Raw genomic sequence first — 23,246 nt, 5'->3', positions numbered from 1 at the left:
GTATATATACAAATATATAACAACAAATGCAATATACTGCCATGGGCTGGATCCAACTCATAGCGATCCCTCTCTGGGTTTCCAAGGTGGTATCATTAGAGAAGTAGATTGCCCAACCTTCTTTCCGAGGAGTGGCTGGTGGATTTGAACCACCAGCCTCCTTCTGGTTAGCAGTCAGATGCTCTAGGCACTACACCACCAGAGCTCCTATACACACACACACGCACACACACACACATCTCCACACAAGATATAGTATATAACATAATATACAATGTTATATCATATGCTATGTCTTTACATCGTTATTATTAATATAGGAAAATTATGCAGTCAACATTATAAAGAAATACTATATGTTCGTAGATAATCTCATATGGAAATATATGTGTATAATGTATGACATGAAATACAAATGATACATAAAAACATTTATATAAAACATAGATGTAAAGACACAAACGTGTCTAGAAATCCACATATTCATTGAAATTTACAGAAAGCATTGATGAGGACCGTTGGAAAGTTTAAAGCAGAGCCACGTATATGGGATGTGCAAATCTGTGCATAAACAAAGGGCTGTCTGAAATGCAAGCAAAAGTGCTACGGTTTCTAATTTCTACCAAAGCAAAATGTGGACCAGATGGGGGTAGGGGATGAGTCGGCCCCATAGAGGAATGCAGTGTGCTTTGGGGAAAATACGTTGTGTTTTGGTGTGTGGGGAGGAGAAGCCTGGCCAGAATGACTTGCTGGTCAGTGACCTCTCGGGGCCAACACACACCCAGCGTGTTTGGAAACACGGGAAGAAACGTGCAATCGCAGCTACCCAACCCGCTTTCGGTGACAATCATCTCACTTTTCCTCTTAAACTGGAGACGCAGGAAGCCTTTAATGAGAGCGCCGCCCCAGGTTGAACAATGAGAGGGAGCCACTCTTTCCTTTCCTGGTCCCTTGTCCAAGTTTCCCATTCACTGGGACAGGGCCCGGGTCACTGGCTGAACAGCTTCTGTGCAGGGAAAACAGGGCAAAAGGGAGAAGGCTTTTGTCTGTCTGGTCGAGGGCATTGGGACGTTGGAGGACATCATAATAACAGCTGACATTTGCCCAGTACTTTCTTGTGCCAGGCCCTACAGTTCTCAGTGGATGGCAAGAATTTACTTCTTCCAATCCTCATAATAACCACATGATCATGCCTGTTTTGCAGATGAGGAAACTAGGCACACAGCAAAGAAATAGAAGGCTCCTCGGGTAGCAAGGGACAGCAGTGGGATTCCACAGCCCAAATTTTACCCTAGAACAGTATTCTCAATGGGGGCATGGTAAAGTGGCTCTTCTGCCCCCCAGAGGACATTTGGCACTGTGTGGAGCCATTTCTAATGACCATGACTGGGAGTGCTCCTGGCATCCAGGGGGCAGAGGCCAGGGATGCTACCACACATCCCACAATGCACAGGGTGGCCCAAGTGGCAGGGAGTTAGCCAGCTTCAGATGTCAGCGTGCTGCTGCTGAGACCCTGTCCTAGACTGAAGAAAACCTAAGACTGCCTTTCTAGAATTCTTCATTTTGTTTCTTCTAAATTACAAGTAGTATATGGTCATCAAAGGTGCTCTAGTGGCACAGTAGTTAAGCGCTTGGCTGCTAACTGAAAGGTCGGCGATTTGATCCACCAGCCACTCCATGGGGAAAGATGAGGCAGTTTGCTTCCATAAAGATTTTCAGTCTTCGAAACCCTATGGGGCAGTTCTATTCTGTCTTACAGGGTCACTATGAATGGGAATGGACTGGACAGCAATGAGTTTTGAGTTACGTGTTTATTGACAAAACAGAAACAATATTAAAAAAAAAAAAGGTTGTTCTTGAGTCAACGCCGAGTCATGGTGACCCCATGTGTGTCAAGGGTAGAATTATGCTCTACAGGGTTTCAGTGGCTGATTGTTCAGAAGATCACCAGGCCTTTCTTCCAAGGTGCCTCTGGGTGGTTTTCAGCCTCCAATCTTTCTCAACAAGTAATATTTCTTCTGAGCCTCATTTGGGTGGACTTGACCCTCTAATCTTTTGGTTAGCAGCCAAGTGCATTGTTGGCACCACCCATGGACTCCATATATTTCTATAAAACCAAAACCAAAACCATTGCCACTGAGTCGAGATTCTGACTCATAGCCACCCCTATTGGGTTTCCAAGGTTGTAAATCTTTATAGAAGTAGATGCCTCAACTTCCTCCCATGGTGGGTTCAAACCACCTTCCTTTTAGTTAACCACAGTACCACCAGAGCTCCTTAAATATTTATATAGGGTTTATTATATGCCATGTAGTTCTGGTAGTGCAGTGATTAAAGTATTTAGCTACTAACCAAAAGGTTAGTAGTGGTTCAAACCCACTAGCCACTCCATGGGAGAAAGATGAGGCAGTCTGCTTCTGTAAAGCATTACAGCCTTGGAAACCCTGTGTATGGGGGCAGTTCTCTGTTCTGTAGGGTCACTATGAGTTGGAATCAACTCAGTGACGGTGGGCTTTTGTTTGTTTGTTTGTTTTGGTTATTATATACCAGACTCCGTTCTAAATGTCTTATATAAATCACTTCATTTAGCTCCTGTAAATTCCTCCAAGGCTGGGTAGTAAGTATTATAATTTTACAGAGGAGAAAAGTGAGGCTCAAGTCAAGTCCAGTTGTTTTTCTAGAGTGCAGCCCAGCCCAGACTGAATGAGAAAGCCCACACCTTTCACCACTCTGCTGACACAAGCCAAGGTACCAGTGGCTAAGACACTTGACCAAGTATCAGTCATGCTAACGGTTGCAAATTTGCTGGCTAAGAAATAGCATCTGGTGGTTTTAGTGTCTAAGGATCTCTCTTTTTGCTTTCTTTTTTCAATTTGAAAACATATATTTCCCTACTTGGGTAAACAGAACTTCTCAACTGAGAAAATATTTGTCTGCTTACATGTAAATAAGCTGTCAAATGGGGGTTATTTTGCCGTGTACACCTAATTGAAATACATCAAGACTCTTGTTTTATTCTTCACACTATTTGGTCATTGACAATTATTTTTTTCAGGGGCAAACCACAAATTTTTTGCATTTACAAGTGTACAAATGCCTAAGGCAAAGTGGTCACCTGGATTGGATCCTAGAACAGAAAGAGGGACATTAGTGAAAAAAACTGGGGTTATTTGAATAGTTTGTCATTTAGTTAACAGCACTGCACAATTTGCACCCTAGCTTTCACCAAATGTATCGTAGACCTACAAGATGCTAACGCCGGGCAAGCTGGGTGTACAGGCCTCTCTTGTACTGCCTTTGCCACTTTGCTTTACATTGGAAATCATTGCAAATTTTAAAAGTTGATGAAAAAAAAGTATTCAAAGCCACTGCAATGTGGCTAGGCAAGCATGGGAAACACCTGGCCACGGCCATTTGGGGAAAAAGACCTCTGTTATCCTTCTGCTGGACAAAAGGGTATATTTAGCCTCTGATTTTTTGCGGTGACCTCTGCATTCTGAAATGAATTAGGGGTTTATGTGTAAGAAGGTAAAGAGCAGGAAACCAGGAAGTTGGTGGGGAACGGCTTTCCTGTCATATTTCTTGTTTACATGGGACAGAGGTTGTGTTCGATTACGTTGGCACGACACATCTCTGATGCCCTAGACCCTCCACTGGGGCTGCTGGAGACATGTGGGTGCACACGCAGCCTCCAATCTCGTCTCGTGAAATTTCAGCTGCTGAAATGGTTTAGCTGAAACGTCATTTTAATTTGCTCTTCCTCTCTGGCTGCTTTGATCTAAAATTAATTATCTTTTATTTGGTGGACAATAAACTTTTCTTTTTTTATTTTTAATGTCTCCAATATGATCTGGGAGAAATTTCTAAAAATCAGCCCCACTCCCCAACACACAACTTGCACATTCACTTCTCTTGTGGTAAACATTGCAAACAGGAACGTCTGTCTGTCTTTTATTATTTTTTTCATCTATCAAGTGTAGCATTTTCAATGCAGAAAACAGTAAGGCTGACTCTCAGAGAATTCTGGCTGTTTACCCACTCTTACATCTCAGCTGGTGTCGGGCATATCATCCACACTCATTTTTATTTTGTTTAAGATGGACAAATGAAGGGAGAGAGAGGAAAAAAAAAAAGGTACATGATATTCATGTAGTTCATGTCTTTATTAAGGATAAATGCAAATTCTCTGATGGAATGTTTAAAAATGTAACCCATTTCATAATGTGGTTGAAGGAGAAGGAATGTTACAAAAAGTACCCCATTTCCTAATGTGGTTCAAGAAGAATATTTGCTGCCTGTTAATATTCATTTTTTATGAGTAGTCTTTATTCTTTGCAGTTTCCAAGTGAATAATTAAAGTAAATTAGATTATTTTCCAGTTGGCACTCACATCTGATGATGGTGCACTTTTCAGAAATAGGCAAACATATAAATTTTGTTTTCATTCCCGAAAGGAAGGGAAATGTTGGGTTGGGTTTTTATTCAAATGACATCTTAAAACAGGAGCAAATGTTTCAGGGAGTAATTAGCGATTGTTTAATATAACGACCCTGCAGGCTGGACCGGCTGTGGGTCAGAATTGTTAACAGGCAAAGCAATGAAAAATAGTAACGCATTAGCAGATAGCATAAATAGTCAAATCTGACCCCAGAGGTCAAGAGAGAACTAAATAATTTGGTCACAGCGCTGGCTGACTTAAATCAATGCAATCCCAATTTCCTTTCGTTGCTTTACCTCTGGTATTCCACGGTTCAGTACTCCCCAGGAGTTAGAAGGGAGGGAGAGAGAACAGGGTAGGGGCCCCTACAGCAATATAATTTTACTAAATGTGGGTGGTTTCAAGGGGAAAAAAAATGGCCAGAAGTATCTCAGGAGCCAAATGAAATTATTTAAACAGAACGCCATTGTTGTCGTCTTGCTGCTTCAGTTTTGTTTCTCTAAGAATGATTTATGAAGGTAACACCAGAATAAATACATAATTTACTATGCAAGCATTCTGTACCTTGGCTTTCCCACATTTTTTCTCATTTGCAGGCTTCTTAGATTTTAAATTACATCCTTACGTTGTAAAATGAAAACCAGTAAAATCTGTAAATTTCTGGACTAAATGATAAGCTTTTACCTTTCAAACATACATATAAAAATACCTATCTTCTGAATTCTTTCTGATTTCCATCCAAAAAAAAAAAAAAAAACAATTTAATTGAATTTTTCCCTCCCTCTTGACTACTTGTGTCTTCTCTATTTCCAGATAGGATTGATCTTCTTTGTATCTCTCGTCCACGTAGATTCCATGGGGCTTATTCAAAATTTATTTTTTGAAATACTCTTTTGATATCCAGTTTGGATCAGGACAAGCCCATTTGAGAGAAAACAATTCTTTCGGTGATTACAAAATCAGTTTGAAACCCAGGGGGAACTGTGCCTGGGTGACAAAACAAATTTGCCACAAATCACAGTATAAAAGAACAGCGGGGCCTGAGCGTCAACCCGGGGACTGCTCCTATTCATCGTTCATTTGTTTTGGAAACTCCACCCTCCTCCTGTCATGTTCAATATCTAATTGGCATTCTGACCCTTCAGATAACTCAACAGCTGCTACTCGATGCACCTCGGAAACCCTTTGTTCCCTTCAGGCCAGTTCAAGGGGCTCCCTTTGCTGATACACAAGATGCATGCATGCCATTGTGTAGGAAACTCCTAGAGCTGAATGGAGACAAAACTTTTGCAAACCAATATGAAAAATTGAGCCACCTCCATTTTCTAACCAAATCGTACACAACAGATTTAAAATCCAGGGGGGTGGGAGTAGAGGGCAGTGAATTAACCTTACAATTAAGCCACACTTCCTTAATAACCAATTTGAGGCTGGCAACCCATACATCTATCCTGAAAAAGCTCACGTGGAACTGTTGATCTATTTTGGCCATTGTTTTTGCTTTTCACTATCGGGAGACAACATGTGTATTCTGGTTTAACCTCTGAAAACAGATTATGTGGGTATAAGCTAGGTCTTTGAGGGAGAGTCACACAGATGACTGACCTCCTAACACATTATTTCATCGAATCCAGACACCACTGGCTCTAAGTTGTATCATTATTTTATGTGTCATAAAGACAGAAAAATTTACTAATTTATGACATGCTATTGCCATCAAGTCGGATCCGACTCATAGCGACTCCTCCTTGGGTTTCTGAGGCAGAATCACCATGAAAGTAGATTGCCCAATCTTCCTTCCGAGGAGTGGCTGGTGGATTTGAACAGCCAGCCTTCTGGTTAGCAGTCAAATGCTTAGGCACCAGAGCTCCCATTGATTCTAAGAAGCAGCCCTAGTACCAGAGATGTAAGAATGTAAAAAAAAAAAAAAAAAAGTGCATCTTGGAATGATGAAATTCAGCAGTTTGTGTATAACCTGTTAGTTTCTGGGACCAGTAAACCAGTTGCCATCGAGTCAATTCTGACTCCTGGTGACCCTACATGGGTCAGAGGAGAATTGTCATCTGTCAGGTTTTCAGTGGTGGATTCTTTCAGAAGCAGATCTCCAGGCCTTTCTTCCAAGTCACTTCTGAGTGAACTTGAATCTCCAACCTTTTGGTTAGTAGCTCAGTGCACTAACCATTTGCACTACTTAGGGATTCCAGCTTTGGTGGAACAGCTCATGCATTTTCAGTTTCTGCAATTTACTGGCAAATCTGCCTTCTATTTCAGCTATTTCCCTTCCCCTTAGTGACTATACTTGGTCAAGGGAGGCCCAGTGATTGTTTACCACTGTTTAGTTTCAGGGACTGGTCCCCTCTGAAGCTGTTCCTCCAAAATGTCCCTGGTGCCACTTGCTGGAGTATGTTCCATGGGCCACAAATCATGTCCACACAGATGGGCAACTGCTTATTTTTCAAAATTTTATTTGACTATTTGGTTTAGGGTCACTAAAGACCTGCAAAGAGTTGAAAGAAACTTAGGTCCTTATTAAGTATCAGCCATATTTCTCCCAAAAAATCAGTGGAGAGGTAAGTTTTGGACCAGCCTGAAGACTGTTCTGTTCTACTGCTAATAGTTTAAAACTTGTGAGAAGCCAGCAAAGGGGTACAAACTGCAGTCAAACCATCAGGAATGAAGGGCGTCTACACAAACCAGGAGGCCCGGGGTGGTGTAGACAACTAAGGCACTTGGCTGCTAATTGAGAAGTTGGGGATTCAAGTCCATCCTGAGGCACCTTGGAAAAAAGTCCTGGGGACATGAAGGGTCAGTCATTGAACTCCATGGAACTCGGTTCTACTCTGACCTACGTGGGATCACCATGAGCCAGAATCAACTTGAAGGAAACTGGTTTGTTTTTGTTTGTTTACAAAACTCAAATAAGCTTGCAGTCAGCCATCAAAGATACAGCTGTTGGTCTCTTCCCATCTGCAGCAAAGGAGAGTGAAAGAAACCAAAGACTTGAGGAAGAAATTAGTCCACGGGACTAACGGCCCACATAAACCACAGCCTCTTCTAGCCTGAGGCCGGAAGAACTAGACAGTGCCCTTTCTAACCAACCTTTCTGACCAGGGACCCAACAGAAGGTCTGGGTTAAAATGGAGAAAAATATTGAACAACACTCAAATTTATAAACAAGATCAGGCTTACTTGACTGACAGAGACTGGAGGAACCCCCAAGACTGTCATCCTAAGACATCTTGTTAACCTGGAACTAAAGCCACTCCCAAAAGTCACCTTTGAACCAAGTACTTGATTGGCCTATAAAATAAACAATGACACTATATGAGACCAAACAGTCAACATTTACCCAAAAGCAAAGTTGAGACAGTGAGGAGGGGCAAGGAAGCTGGATGGATGGGGCAGGCAAGGTAGAAATGCTAACACATTGTGGGGATTGTAACCCATGTCACAGGACAATTTGTGTATAAATTGTTGAATGGGAATCTAATTTTCTATGTAAATTTCCACCTAAAACACACACACACATACACACATACACACAATATATATATACACTCTGGTGGTATAGTGGCTAAGGCACTTGACTGGTAACCAGAAGGCTGGCAGTTCAACCCACCAGCCAACTCCTTGGAAGGAAGATTGGGCAATCTACTTCCATAGAGATACTGCCTCGGAAACCCAAGGAGGGGTCGCTATGAGTCAAATCGACTTGAAGGCAGTGAGTTTGGTTTTAAATATATATATATAACTGAAAAAATATATAAATCAAGTAGCTGATTTGTTTCTCTTTCCCTGATCTCTGTGCAACACTATAGTGTTCTGAGCAGAAAACAAGCTCTGCCTCTGTCTAGGTAAAGGCTTTTAGCAAATTACTTGTTTTTGTTTGTGAAATGGGAATAACACTCACCACAAACAATTACATGAGTGAATAGCAAGTGTTTAGTTTGGTGTCTTATATAAATTATTAATTGTTCAATAAATGGTGATGGCCCAAAAACAAAGCTCGGAAGGCAGGAAGGGGCAGGAAAGATGGTTGAATGGGAATGGGGAACCTAGGGAGGATGCCAGCTGTTACGTAGAGGGGATTCCAGCTGATGTCACACAATGTGCATGAACTGTTGAATGGGAAATTAATTTTCTCTGGACACTTTCACTCAAACTACAAAATGTTCCAGAAAATCAATAAAATCTCAGTTAAAAAAAGACACTGACGATTGTTTCAGTGTTTCCAGAGTTGGAAAATATTTCAAGCTGGCTCCCAAAGAGACCCAGTATTCTCTTAACTACAGGCTGAAACAGCTCTGATTTCCTGGAGGGTAAACTCTTAAGATTGTTTTCAACGATGTGCTCATCTTTCATTACTTCTGAGCTTCTTCCTTTAAACGTGATTCAGTGTTTTCTTATATCTGGCTTCAATGACTGACAATCGCTAGGCCAGCGTTCAACATCTGCTCCCGTTCCTCTTCCAAGACCCACTCTGGATATTACTTTTCGGAGATCAGAAGGCAGGAAGGGCTTCTGAATAACAGAACTGTTATTAAGAACGAGCCCAATGGCACAGTGGTTAAACGCTCAGCTGTGAACCAGAAGGTTGGTGACGTAAACCCACACAGTGGTTCTGTGGGATAAAAGACTTGGTGGTCTGCTTCTGTAAAGAAACCGTACAGGGCCTGTCCTATAGGGCCCTATGAATTAGAATCAATTTGACAGCAGTGGGTTACTATTTAAATTTCAGTTTTTGTTTCCTTATGAGTTGAAACCACTAAGTAATCAATGACCTATCTGTGGTCTTCATCTATCACTGTCATCTTTTGACTTTTTTTTTTTTTTTTTGCCAGAATTTCTGAACAGGAGGAAACATCCTGGTAATCAGAGATTTTGCTTCAGCTCAACACATCCATTAGACTTATCCCTGTGCTAACAGCTGGGGACAAAAAGAGAATGAGACATGGTTTCTGCTGGCAAAATCACACAGTAGTGAGGGAAAAGCCTCAGTTCAGCTATTTCATGTCTTTACTTTCAAAGGCCTTCAACATATATCATTAGCTAGGAAACAAGCAGGGTCCAGAGTGCAGTGAGGTGAAAATTCAAGGGCACACCAAAACAGCAGGGCATTGCACTTGCTCTTCTTGGCTGTCACAGCCAACATCACCTCAGTTTTGCCGAAGAGGGGGAAGGTACAGTCCATCCCATCAGGATCAGGCTTCGGGGAATTCTGGTGCAGGCTCAGGGACATAGTCACGGTCTCTTGCTTAGGGATCATCCCAGCCTACCACACCTGCAGCCGCATCCCTGGTCCTGTGACTATAGCATCCAGCAGGAAAAAGCAATTTTAGGTGATGCGGGAAGAACTATCCAGTGGCACCAGCACCTGCTGTCCCCACCCCCCAATTCTCCAGATCCCCTAGAAAAGCATTGAACTCTGTCCAGTGGTGATTCTTCCTCTGCCCTCCTCATGTTGAGTGTGAGCACACACTCAGGAAGGTGTGTGAGCCAGGCCTTCATGATTTTATCTCCCCCCATTTTACATAACAAATGTTTCAACTGCCCATTCCAATTCTCTATCAAACCATTACTCTGAGAGTGGTATGCAACACAGTATATCATTTAGTATGATGTTTCTCAGCCCATTGCAACACCTTGTGGGCTGTAAAATGTGTTCCTTGATCTGATGAAATATAACTTGGTGGCCCAAACTGGTACAGTATCTTTCATTCCAATCCCTTAATAGTGTTTTTGGCATTTGCACCTGTCATGGGGTATGCAAAGCCAGTTCAGAGTACGTATCTATTTCTGTGAGGACTTATATGTAGCCATCTGGTGCTACCAGTGTCAGTGGTCCCATATAATCAACTTGCCAACTATGTGCAGGGCCTTTCCCCTCCTAGGAAATCTACCCCATAACCATCTGCAAATTTGTCTTACTTGCTGGCAGACAGAGCAGTCCTTATTAGCATTTTGTGCCTCAGAGGGTGCAAGAGGGATGTGTGTAGATTCAACCCATCTCTACATTGCTGCAGTACCCTCATGTTCCCTCATTTCACAGACCCAACTGGTAACCTCAAGGGAGCATAGCAACAGGTCCATTTGCCAAGTCCAATCATCTTCCAATACAGGAAAAACATTCTGATGGGCATTGACTTGTCTTACTTTAATCCCAAGAGTGCTTTCCATATATCCACACCCCACATGGGTATTCCCTTAACAGTCCAATTTTCCATCATCCATTTGCCTGACCATATACATTGGCCACTGACCATGAATCAATAAAAATCCAAATATATAGGCTCTCATCACTGCCCAATTCTTCTACCATACAGCTAGGAAGACAGCATGCAGTTCAGCATCTTGAACTGACCTGTTCTTACCTTCTTCAGTCAGGGTTTTTCCATCTGCTGATCTTACTGCAGCAGCTTTCCACATCAAGTATTGTCCATGTACCCTGGAACTGCCATCTGCGAACCAAGCCGGCTTCTGCTGGTCAGCAGAAAGTTGTTCACAGGGCACTGTCCATGTGGCAATGGATTCCTGCAGCTTCTCAGGTGGTTCCAGGGAAGGAAATATTTATGGGAAAAGAGTCTACCAGATTGTGGATACAGTGAGTGCCTCCCTGCCTTCTCCTACCAGCTTATTCTTCTTATATGAACCATTTCCATTTTATAATGGAAATATTTTAGGCTCTGTCTTCCTTATTAGAGTTCTTTGACATCACTGAAGACATTATGGGTATGTATCATGACAATTTTATGTTCTTCTGTCATGAGGCTGTCTCAATCAATGCCCAATAGTGTGTGAGTAATTGCCTTTCAGACAGCAAGTATCATATACTACAGCATCTGGAAACTTTCTAGTCCAGAATCCCAGCAGTCACTGTAGGGTGGTGTTCTCAGGTTTTTGCCATAAACTCCAGTCTTCATAAGCTCTTGTGGCAGACACCTCCAAAATCATGTCTGAATATGGATCATAAGGGCCTAAAGGCAGGGAGAATAGGACCACTCTCTGTAATTCAGACATAGCTCTGGCCTCCATTCGAACACAGTTTTCTTCTGCATGGTTTTAAGGATGGGAGCCAGCAATATTCCCAGATGTGGAATATGTGTTCTCTAAAACCCAAATAGATAAAGCAAATATTGAGTCTCCTGCTTAGTCTCAGGGGTAGGTAGTGACATCAACTTATTCTTGGTTGCCTGTGGAATGGCACAGGTGGTTCCTGCCCAAGTTATTCCCAACAATTTCACTATTTGGACAGGGTCCTGGATTTTTTGCTGGATTTATTAACTAGCCTCTGTTGGTCATGTGGGCTACTTCTGTATTCAAATCAGCCCTAGCCCATTCTTCTTCAGTGTTTGATATTAATGTAATATCATCAATGTAACATATCATTACACTTGTGATCCACACCAAGTCCAAGTCTCTTCTAACCAAACTGTGACAGTAAGGTGGTGAATTTGAGTAATTTTATGGTGATATAGTAAAAATAAATTAGGATTCTTCCCATGTGAAAGTAAACTGTGGCTGCCTCTTTTTGGAGATTGGGATCAAGAAAAAGTAATCTGCAAGCCCAGTCCCTGAGTACCAGTCTCCTTTAGCCTGTCATATTTCTACACTGTTGATACCACATCTGGAACAGCTGAAGTCATTGGTGGCACTACTTTAGGCCTTGATAGTCTACTGTCACTTGATAGCCTTGATAGCCTCCATGTGTCACTTTCTGTTTTCACTGGCCATACAGACATGTTATTCAGAAAATTTGCTGGCACCAACCTTCTAGCCTTTAGCATGTCTTTAATCAGAGCAGTAATCTCTTTTTGTCCACCAAACCAAAATACCCCTGCCATTGAGTCGATTCTGACTCATAGCAATCCTATAGGATAGAGGAGAATTTCCATCAGAGGGTTTCCAAGACTGTAAATCTTTATGGAAGTAGACTGTCTCATCTTTCTCCCATGGAGTGGCTGGTGGGTTCAAACCACCAACCTTTGGGTTAGCAGGTGAATGCTTTAACCACTGTGCCACTAGAACTTCTTGTCTACCAGGTATTCTATATTGCTTCAAATTAACAAGCTGAGTAGCTTTGGACAATTCTAATGGTTCCCATTTAGCATATCCAATCAATACTGCTTTAAGGGCAAACTTACACACCTTCGCTTTATAATGTCAGGTAGAGGGAGTGTTCCCTAGTTATATGTAATATCCATACCAATAATACATTCAGATGGGGGGAAGCAACTACTTCCAACAAGATCTGCTTAAACTATTGTTGAGTTTAATGATGGCTTCATGGGGTAGTTTTTGTTCCAGTTTAAAGATTTTTCCAGGCATTAGATTCAGGAGTTTTCCTAGTAGATTTTTTAAAAATTCAAATAGGTCACTGGGAACTAAATAACAATAATCACAATTCCCAATAAAGGGCAGGGAAGCAAAAGGATATCAGCTTCTGAATCTCCTTTTCCTTGCCTCTGGTTTTAATTCCCCTTATCAGAAAGTGGGAGCTCTGGTAGCATAGGGCTTAAGGCACTTGACTGCTAACCAGAAGGTTGGTGGTTCAAACCCACCAGCCACTCCTCCGAAGGAAGGTTGGGCAATCTACTTCCGTAGTGATACCACCTCGGAAACCCAAGGAGGGGTCACTGTGAGTCGGGTCTGACTCGATGGCACATAACAACAACAATATTATCAGAAAGTGGGCGCCAGGCAGAGTACAGACTCCAAAACTTGATTGCTTTGAATTTGGTCTCTGGCTCCACCACTTATTCACTGGATGACCTTGGTAAAGTTACTTAATCTCTCTGAGATGCATTTGCTCCTCTACCAAGGGCAGAGGTGAGGAAATATCCCCTGTGTTAGGATTAAATGAGATCATACATGTGAGAACAAGTACTCAGTAAGGGAGATCTGGTATTGGTAATGAGGGACTGTACCCCAAGAAATGAATCTGTCTTGTTTACTGAATTTCTGCTTGTCACCCATGATACAGGTCATTGCTTTCAGAAGGGCTTCTCCACATCACAAAAGCATTCATGATTCAGAGGGCTTAAGAAAGTGAGCCTCGGCCGTGGAACCCAACCTATGCAGGGCTTCATCTACACTCCACCGTCACCAGTCCACAGGAGCTCTGGTGGTGCAGTGGTGAAGGCATTTGACTGCTAACCAAAAAGTTTGGTGGTTCAAACCCACCAGCCTCTTCATGGAAGGAAGATGAGGCAATCTTCTTCCTTAAAGATTTATAGCTTTGGAAATCCAACAGGGGTCGCTATGAGTCAGAATCGACTTCATGGCAGAGTTTGTTTTTTGGTTATCACCACTGTTCAGAGTGCTTTCAAAAGCTTATTATTGGTATTGTTTTTAAAATTTGGTAAAAATTTTCAAACATACCCAAAAGTAGGGCAAACAATGCAGTGAACCCCCATATGCCATCATCCAGATTCAACAATTAGCAAGATTTTGCGACGCTTGCTTTAGCTAGGCTCTCCTCCTATTTTTCTTAAGATTTCAAAGCATATTATATACTTCATATCATTTTACCCTATATAATTTTTGGGAGCTCTGGTAGCATAGTGGCTAAGACGCCTGCTAACCAGATGGCTGGCGGTTCAAAACCACCAGCCACTCCTCGGAAGGAAGGTTGGGCAATCCTACTTCCGTAGTGATATTGCCTCGGAAACCCAAGGAGGGGTTGCTATGAGTCAGGGCCGACTCGACGGCACACAACAACAACATATAAGTTTTAGTATCACATTTTTTAAAGAAAGTCATATTATATTGAAAATAAAAACTAAACAAAATGCCACTGTCACTTCCAACAAAATGAGCAATAATTCCTAGTGGCAGTCATATTTCATTGGTCCCCATCATCTCACAATGTCTGCTTTTCACTTGAAATGTTTGAGTCAGGATCCAGAAAAGGTCCACCCATTGCATTTGGTTGTTGCATGAAACCCTTTCCTGGAAGAACTCACAGTAGGTGACTGCTGAAGTTTTAACATCTTCAGTTCCTCCAGCCCTCAAGCACAAAACAAAAACAAATTCCAACCTATTTTTCACACATGTTTATCCAAGAGAAAGGGCCCTATAAGAAGTGGAAGGGGAGCTAAGAAGTGTGGCAGGCGCTTGTGTTCCCTTGCAGCATGGCGCAGCCACGCTGTCTGGACCCACCACGCTATCCAGGTGTTAGGCCTCAAGCCCACGTCAGCCATTGTTTATCACCCTGCCGTGGATTAATCCCCCTGTCAGTCAGGCCAGGGATGCTCTCGGGCAGACAGGCCTGCATAGCATCCCATGTGTCAAGGCCTCCTTTGATACACTTTATCTCCCCTTATCCCTTCAGACGCACCATGACTCCTCTGCCGGTCATGGCCCCACAGCTTTAGAATCTGTGCACATGGACTGCCCACCCCCCATCCAGAGAGGAGGGGAGGAGTTTTGTTTTTTTTCTTTGACAGAGATCATTGTTGATTTTTTGTCACGGAATTAAATGCCCAACTGGGAGAGCCATAGTCAGGGATTCAGTAGCAGTTACAGGGACTAAAGGGCTCTTTGCCTGTGCATTTGGCTGCAATGTCTTGTCAAACTGTGGTCTTTGTTTTGTTTATTTTGGGGGTGAAAGTGGAGTTCAGGAGGATTGATGCATCAATAGAGTTTCAAATGCACGTGAGGCTTGAAAAATTGTCATATGTTCAAATTTCAATTCAAAACAGTCATAAATAGTCACCTCAGGAAAAAGACTTTCAGATGGCCATATTTTGTTGTACAATAAATATAAATGTAGTAACATCATTATTAAAGCACTATGTTGGGTGGCATAGTGCCTAAGGCATTTGACTGCTAACCAGAAGGCTGGTAGGTCAAACCCACCAGTTACTCCTCAGAAGGAAGACTGGGCAATCTACTTCCATTAGAGATACCACCTGGGAAACCCAAGGAGGGTGATATGAGTTGAATGGACTCAACGGCAGTGAGTTTGGCTTTTTTTTTTTTTTTTTTAATGTTGGTTCGAAGGAGCACTGGTAGCTCAGTGGGCATCCAGCTGCTAACCCACCAGCTGCTCCCTGGGAGAAAGATGAGGCAGTCTGCTTCCATAAGGAGTTACAACCTTGGAAACCCTAGGGGACAATTCTACTCTCTCCTGTAAGGTTGCTATGAGTCATAATTGACTCCATGGCAGTGGTTTTTATGTCAGTTGGAATGTTTTTTAGTGGTTACTGTGGCTTTTATTCTTTAAAACATTTTAACATTTTATTATAATTTCAAAACAAAATTTTAACTACATGAACAATACATGAATACATGTGTACTATAAACATATTCATACTTTAAAAGAGATAAAGCTAAAAGTTCTTGACCATCATTTCCAGGAGCTATTACCACACAATGTTAATATACCAATTTATAGGTTTACTTCTTTGGGGAAGCACATGCTTATCATATAAAATCTTGCCAATTGCACAAATCTCATTAGGGGCTCCCCCAAAGAACCATTTCTGTTTCCTTTGCTGGGCACAATTACAACATGATACTGTACATCAGTGCATCAGGGGGCAATGCTGAAAATGACTATTGTCTCTTACTTCCAGCCTTAAATCTTTGATTTCATTCCACTATCAAAGTTGAATGAAAATAAATTTTCCTAAAGCAGAGTTCCCGTTCACCTCTCACATTTTGCATTAGCTTGTTACTATTTATTAAATGTGTTGAAAAGAAGACAGACGTGGATTCAGATAGTTCTCAAATAATACATTATGAGTTTCCTAGTGAAAAATAAAAAGGACCTCATATAACATATGATTTCTGCTTGGCTCACTCTTTGCAATTCCTCCGAGCTAGTATTTCTTTCTTTCTGATTTTCTAGAGATTCCTGTGGTTTTAAGAAATGATTGCCACTTGTTAAATTCTTGATGCCAGCCATATATCCCTGCCATGAAAACAGGATCAGGGACTTAAAATCATCAAACAGATGCTTTTAATTCCCTCCTAACATAAGCAATAGTTCAAATAGTAATAAAACCAAAAACCCAACCCACTGCCATCGAGCCGATTCTGTCTTTATGGAAGTACATGGCCCTGCCTTTCTTCTGAGGAACGGTCCAATAGTAAGAGTAACAGTTACCACTAACGTTTATTAGTGTGTAATATCCACATTCAAAGTGCTTTAAAGGTATAATTTCATTCCCTTTCACAACAGCCCTATACCTTGCTATTAGCTATAGAAATGCTAAGCGTTGCCATCTAAGATTGGGTGAGCCGGACAGCTCAAAACCCTGCCCTTGTGGAAGGGCATAAACGGATTAACGGATAAGAAAACAAATGAATAAACTAAATCCTTTCACGGAGTGATCAGTGCTACAAAGACATGTTAGGACCATCTTTCATCCTTGGAGAATCACACCATAGCTTCTAAAATCAGACAGCACCTTTTTCTTTTTTTTCTAACCTGGATTTCAGTCTTTATTCTTCCTCCAATTTTGTGAATTATGTGTTCTGGCCCCCACTTTCTAGCGATGAAGAAACTAAGCCTCTGGGCGATTGCTGGAAGCCGTGCAGGTAGCAAGGGGCAGGAGTCTGTGTCTTTTTGGTGCAACTTTGCATCGAATATTGCAGAATTATTAACTGAAGTCTTCTTTCTCCTCTCAGAGAAAACCAAAGGAAGCTATCTGCACCCACCAATACAGGTAATTTTTGTCCAAGAGAAAGAATCAATATGTTTAAATCACTCCATAAATATTTATTGAGTAACTTCTATATGGTAGTTGTTGGGGATAATACACTGAACTGGACACACACTCTCTCAGAACTTATAGGTTAGTGGGAAAGGTGGGCGATGAAACAGAATAAACAAATAAATCAGCAAAGAAGACAGTATCCAACAGCAATGTGTATCACAAAGAGGTAGAACAGCATTCCCATTGTTGTTGTTGCTAGGTGCCACTGAGTCACTTCTGACTCACAGTGACCCTATGTACGGCAGAACAAAACACTGCCTGGCCTGTGTTTGGGCCTACTGTCGCAGCTACTGTGTCAGTCCATCTTGTTAGGGTTGTCTTGGTTCTGTAGTGCTGCTATAACAGAAATACCGCAAGTGGATGGCGTTAACAAACAGAAATTCATTCTGTTAACTGTTTAGGGGCCTAGGGTTCAAATTCAGAGTGCTGGCTCAAGAGACTGGGTGAAGGCTCCTTGACTTTGCACTTCACCTCTGCCTCTTCTTCCAGGCCCACTGGTGCCGGAGGCTTCTTATCACCCAGGCAGCTGCTGGCTGCTGAGGCTGATGAACCCAAGGTTGGCAGGTAAAATGGCACAATCCCAAGATCAACAGACATCACGGCAGGCCATTAGTTCAAGTCCAGGAACACTCCCCAGAACAGCAAGCAATGTAGCAGCCACTGATTCAAGACGAGGAACTGGAGATGAAGGCGCAGCCAAACACAGGGTCCAAATGTGCCAAGAAGCTAGAGACTTTTCTCAAAGCTTCTTCTTACATATTGTAAGCCAGCTACACCCCAAAGACAACTACTTAGCTACTCAGAGCAGATTTCACCATGGAGGTGATTACAATCTCATCATGGGGAATAACTACATCCAGCTGCCTAGCCACTCAAAACCACAGCCCAGCCAAAGCCAAGTTGACATATAATCTTAACTACCACAGGGGTCTTCATCTGTTCCCTCCGGATAACATGTCCGAAGGATGTGACATGAAGTCTTGCCATTATTGCTTCTAAGGAACATTCTGGCTGTATTTTTTGCAAGACAGATCAATATTCATCAACACCATAATTCAAATGCATTAATTCCTCTTTGGTCTTCCTATTCACTGTCCACCTTTCACATGTAGATGAGGCAATTGAAAATACCATGGCTTGAGTCTAGCACACCTTAGTCCTCAAAGTGACATCTTTGCTTTCTAACACTTTAAAGAGTTCCTTTGCAGCAGATTTGACCTGTGCAATACATTGTCTGATTCCTTGACTGCTGCCTCTGTGGGCATTGATTGTGGATCCAAGTAAAATAAAAATCCTTGACAATGTCAATATTTTCTCCATTTATCATGATGTTGCTTAATGGTCTTGTGAGAATTTCTGTTTTCTTTATGTTGAGATGTAATCCATACTGAAGGCCTAGTCTTTGATCTTCATCAGTAAGTGTTTCAAGCCTTTGTTTTTAGCAAGCAAAATTGTGTCATCTGCATATCTCAAGTTGTTAACGAGTCTTCTTCCAATCCAGAGCCTGCACGCTACTTCACATAGTACAGCTTCTTGGATTATTTGCTCAGCATACAGATTGAATAAATACAATGAGATGATACTCACCTTCCTGATTTTAAAGCGCACAGTATTCCCTTGCTCCGTTCCAACAACTGTTTCTTGGTCTTTGTACAGGTTCCTTATGAGCACAATGAAGTTTTCTGGAATTCCCATTCTTCACAGTGTTATCTATAACTCGTTATGATCTACATAGTCAAATGCCTTCACATCATCAATAAAACACAGGTAAACATCTTTCTGGTATTCTGTGTTTTCAGCCCAAATCCATCTGACATTAGCAATGATATCCATCATTTCATATCCTTTGCTGAATCTGGCTTGGATTTCTGGCAGTTCCCTATCAATGTGCTGCTGCAACCATCTAAAAATTATCTTTAGCAAAATTTTCATAGGACCCAGCAATTCTGCTCCTAGGGAAATACCCAAGAGACTTGAAAGCAGGGACTCAAACGGATACTTGTACCTCAATGTTTATGGCAGTGCTGCTCACAATAGCCAAAAGGCAGAAACAACCAAAGTGGCCACCAACAGATGAATAGATAAACAAAATGTGGCACATCCATACAACAGAATATTATTCAGTCATAAAGAGAAATGAAGTTCTGATACATGCTACGACATTAACCTTGAAAACATTATGCTAAGTGAAATAAATCACATACTAAATACACAATCCCACTTATATAAAATACTTAGAATAGAGAAATTCATACAGACCAAAGTTTATTAGTATTTGCTAGAGCCAGCTGGGAGAGAAAGAGCCAGTCACTGCATAGGAGGCTACTGAGCTTCTGTGAAAGGTGCTGAGAAAATCTGGAAACAGATAGTGTGATGGTTGTAAAGCACGGCTGTAATTAATGCTACTAAATTGTAGTTGAAATGGCAAATGTTTTGTTATATACATACAACCCCAATTAATACAAAAATGAAATAGAATGGGTAATGAGATAAAAAATAACTGAATATGGGTATGCAGATATTTAGCAATGGTGGTCAGGGAGGGTTCTCTGAGAAGATGACTTCTGATCTGAAACCTGAATGATGAGATGATGCAAAAAATGTGGGGGAAATGCATTTCAGGAGGAGGGATTAGCATTTACAAAGCCCCTGCTGTGGGAGCCAGCTCAGAGGAGTTCAAAAGTGTGACTGGGTGAAGGGAGGGAGGCAGAGAAAGGCTGAGGTGGATGGTGAGGGCTCTCTGGGCCCCTCTAAGGAGTCTGGGTTTTATTCTAAGCACTTAGGAACCCATGAAGCTCTTGGATAATGCAAATGGTTAACTTACATAGCTGCTAACTGAAAGGGCAGAGGTTTTGAGTCCTCACAGAGCAGGAAGGAAGGAAGGAAGGAAGATGTGGTGATCCACTTCCAAAAAAAGTCTGTCAACTGAAAACCCTGTGGAGTCCAATTCTACTCTGACACACAAGAGTCACCATTAGTCTGAGTCCATGCCATGGCAACTGGTAGTACTTTGGGAAGCCATGAGAGGGACAGAATCCAAAGTACCAAACATTAGCGTAGGACATATTATTGTATAGTGTTCCTGGGGAATGCACCCAGATATTGAGGAGTCTGTCATAAGGTATGATCCAAGATAAGGGGTCCCAGCGGTGCAATGGCCAAGTGTCTGGCTACTAACTTAAAAAGGTGGGTGGTTAGAACCCAATAGCCACGGTGCTCGAGAAAAGACCTAGTGATCTATTCCCGTAAGGATGACAGCCTAAGAACCTTATGGGGCAGTTGTACTCTGTCACATGGGGTCGCTATGAGTGGGGATCAACTTGATGGCACAAAACAATAGTATGAGCCAAGAGCTGTTGACTCCTACCGGTTGCATCCAGTTGATTCTGACTCATGGTGATGCATGTGTGTCAAAGCAGAACGGTGTCTGTGGGATTGATTCTTCATGGCTGGTTTTTCACAAAATGATCCCCAGGCCTTTTTCTTGAGGTCCCTTTGGGTGAACTTGAACCTCCAACCTTGTAGTTAGCAGCAGGGCACATTAACCATTGTTCCACCCAGGAACGATGTGGACACCCAGGGGCTCAAAAAGAAGAGCTTCGCAGTGCCTCTTGTACGATCCCCTCCTGCAGGACTCTGTCCACACCTCCCAGACACAGGGTCAGGGCAGATTCTAGTGGGTTTGAACACTTGACACAAATTTAAGTGCAGACAGAAGTACTGGCAGTGCATCCTTTTTTTAAAGCCCTGTCTTAAAAGCGTTCTTATTAATGAAGTTTCCAACAGTGTGTGTAATTTGAGTTGGCAAAGTACTTGGGGACCATGGGAAAGCAGGACGCTACAGCTCTGGGAGCTCTGGTGGCGCAGTGCCTAAGGCATCTGACTGCTAACCACAAGGCTGTGGTTCAAACCCACCAGCCACTCCTCGGAAGGAAGACTGGGCGATCTACTTCCTTAGAGACAGCACCTTGGAAACCCAAGGTGGGGTCACTGTGAGTCAAATCGACTTGATGGTATGAGTTTGGTTTTGGATTTGGCAGCTGTGGGCCTCAGACTTCTCTTCCCCTCTAAGACCTGCAGCCCAGACTGGGGAGTGGGTGACTCCTCCACAGTCTTTAGTCCACTTCCCTCCCTTGGCTACAGCAGGGGAGGTTTTTGGTGACACAGTGTTCAGAATTTTGCTTTTATTAGCTGATGATAAGACTTGGGGTGACAGACGCACTCCTAAAACTACTGTTACAAACGTTAGACATCAAGACGTCGAGACAAAGTCCTGTCATCACATGAAATCAGAGCCTTTTGCATCATTTAAATATGGGATCGCACACTGTAGTGCAGTCTGATTAATTCCATGGCTTAACAAACAGGTCCCCGTTGAAAACTGGCTCCCTTAGTTGGCCTCTGAGGGGAAAACCCAGGAAACTGGGAACCAAGGAAGAACTTTTCCCTGTATATCCTTCCGTGCCTTGTAAATTTTGTAATATGAGAGATTACATTACCCAGTTTTATTTTTTTAAAAAAGAAGATTATATAAATAATAAATGCACTGTGCATCCTTTTGATCCGTTAATAGCCTGGATTCCTGGATTTTAAGGGGTTTGAAGTGTATATAAGCTAGTTAAAAATTTTTTTAAAAAAAAAAAAAAAAAAGTTTTGAGAATGCTTTAATTCTCTTAACTCCATCTTACAAAGTATGGACTGTTAGCTGGACTCTTTCATGAAATTTAAATGTCTTTAGATGGACACCATGTGAGGGCTGGCTACAAGCCCAGGGAAGCCCAGGGACCAAGGAAGTCCCTGGCTCTCCATACGGAAGGAATCGGCAGTGCTGATTTTTGTCTCCAGAACTGTGAGAAAATAAATTGCAAGCCAAACACAAACAACAAACTTTAAAAAAACCCCAAAAAACCAGAAAGTGGGATGGATGGAAAGCATCACCTCGAAAGTTAAACTGCTTGTTGGTCGCACTGTGTTGCATCTTTTATATTCCATAAGGGCGTTTGCTGCTGCTGTTGTCAGCAAGAGCTGCATGAAGGCAGCACTGAGTTGGAGGGGTTTATTTTGGGGGAACCAGATGTTTGGCAGGGCTGATAATGTGTGAAAAGCTGCATTCTTTGCTGTTTGTTTTCTAAGGGTGTGTGAGGTTATGCTGGCAAATATTGAGGCCCACAGCATCCCTCCCCACTGACCTGCCTGTGACTGATCTTTGTTTTCAGCTCCTTGAAAACACACACAAAGCAAGACAGGTAAATAAACCCTAATTATGTGCATAGGTCAAGAAGCTGATTTAAATTTAGATTGCTAACCTACTTTTTAAAGGAGGTCTGGTGGCGCTGAGGTAAGGCATTGGGCTGCTAACCAAAAGGTTGGCAGTCCCATTCCACCAGCTGTTCTGTGGGAGGAAGATGAGTCAGTCTGCTTCCTTGGACACACTCTGAGTCGGAATCGACTTGACGGCAGTGGGTTTGGTTTGGTTTAGTCCTTAACATTTTTCATGCTGTGCCATGTTTGGTCCTTAACCTCCCCTTTATGTTGTTGTTAGGTGTCGTGAAGTTGGCTTCGACTCATAGGAACCCTGTGTACAACAGAGTGAAACACTGTCCAGTCCTCCTGCATCTTCACAACCGTTGCTACGACTGAGGCCATCACTGCAGCTACTGTGTCAATCCATGTAGTTGAGGGTCTTCCCCTTCTTTGCTGACCCTCTATTTCACCCAGCATCAGGTTCTTCTCCAGGGACTGGTCCCTCCTGACAACATAACCTCAGTATGAGAGGTGAAGCCTGGCCATTCTCGCTTGTCAGGAGCATTCCGGCTACCACTCTCCCAGGACAGATCTGTTCATTTGTCCAGCAGTCCCTTTATGCCTTTAAGCATCTTTTTTTTTTTTTTTTTTACAAAAAACCCACACACCCATACTTACACACACACTTTCCCATTGAGAATGTTTCTAAAGGGCTACCATTGGGTCAAGGGGGCCTGGTGGCTTAGTGGTTAAAAAAGCTCAGTGGTTTGAACCCACCAGCTGTTCCATGGGAGAAAGGTATGGCAGTCTGCTTCTGTAAATGTTAGAAACAAAACCAAACC

The sequence above is a fragment of the Orycteropus afer genome, unplaced genomic scaffold (assembly GCF_000298275.1).
Source record: "Orycteropus afer afer isolate SDZICR_OR568_19922 unplaced genomic scaffold, OryAfe1.0 scaffold00049, whole genome shotgun sequence".
In the NCBI taxonomy this organism is placed as follows: domain Eukaryota; kingdom Metazoa; phylum Chordata; class Mammalia; order Tubulidentata; family Orycteropodidae; genus Orycteropus; species Orycteropus afer.
Note: the sequence above shows the minus strand (reverse complement) of the source record.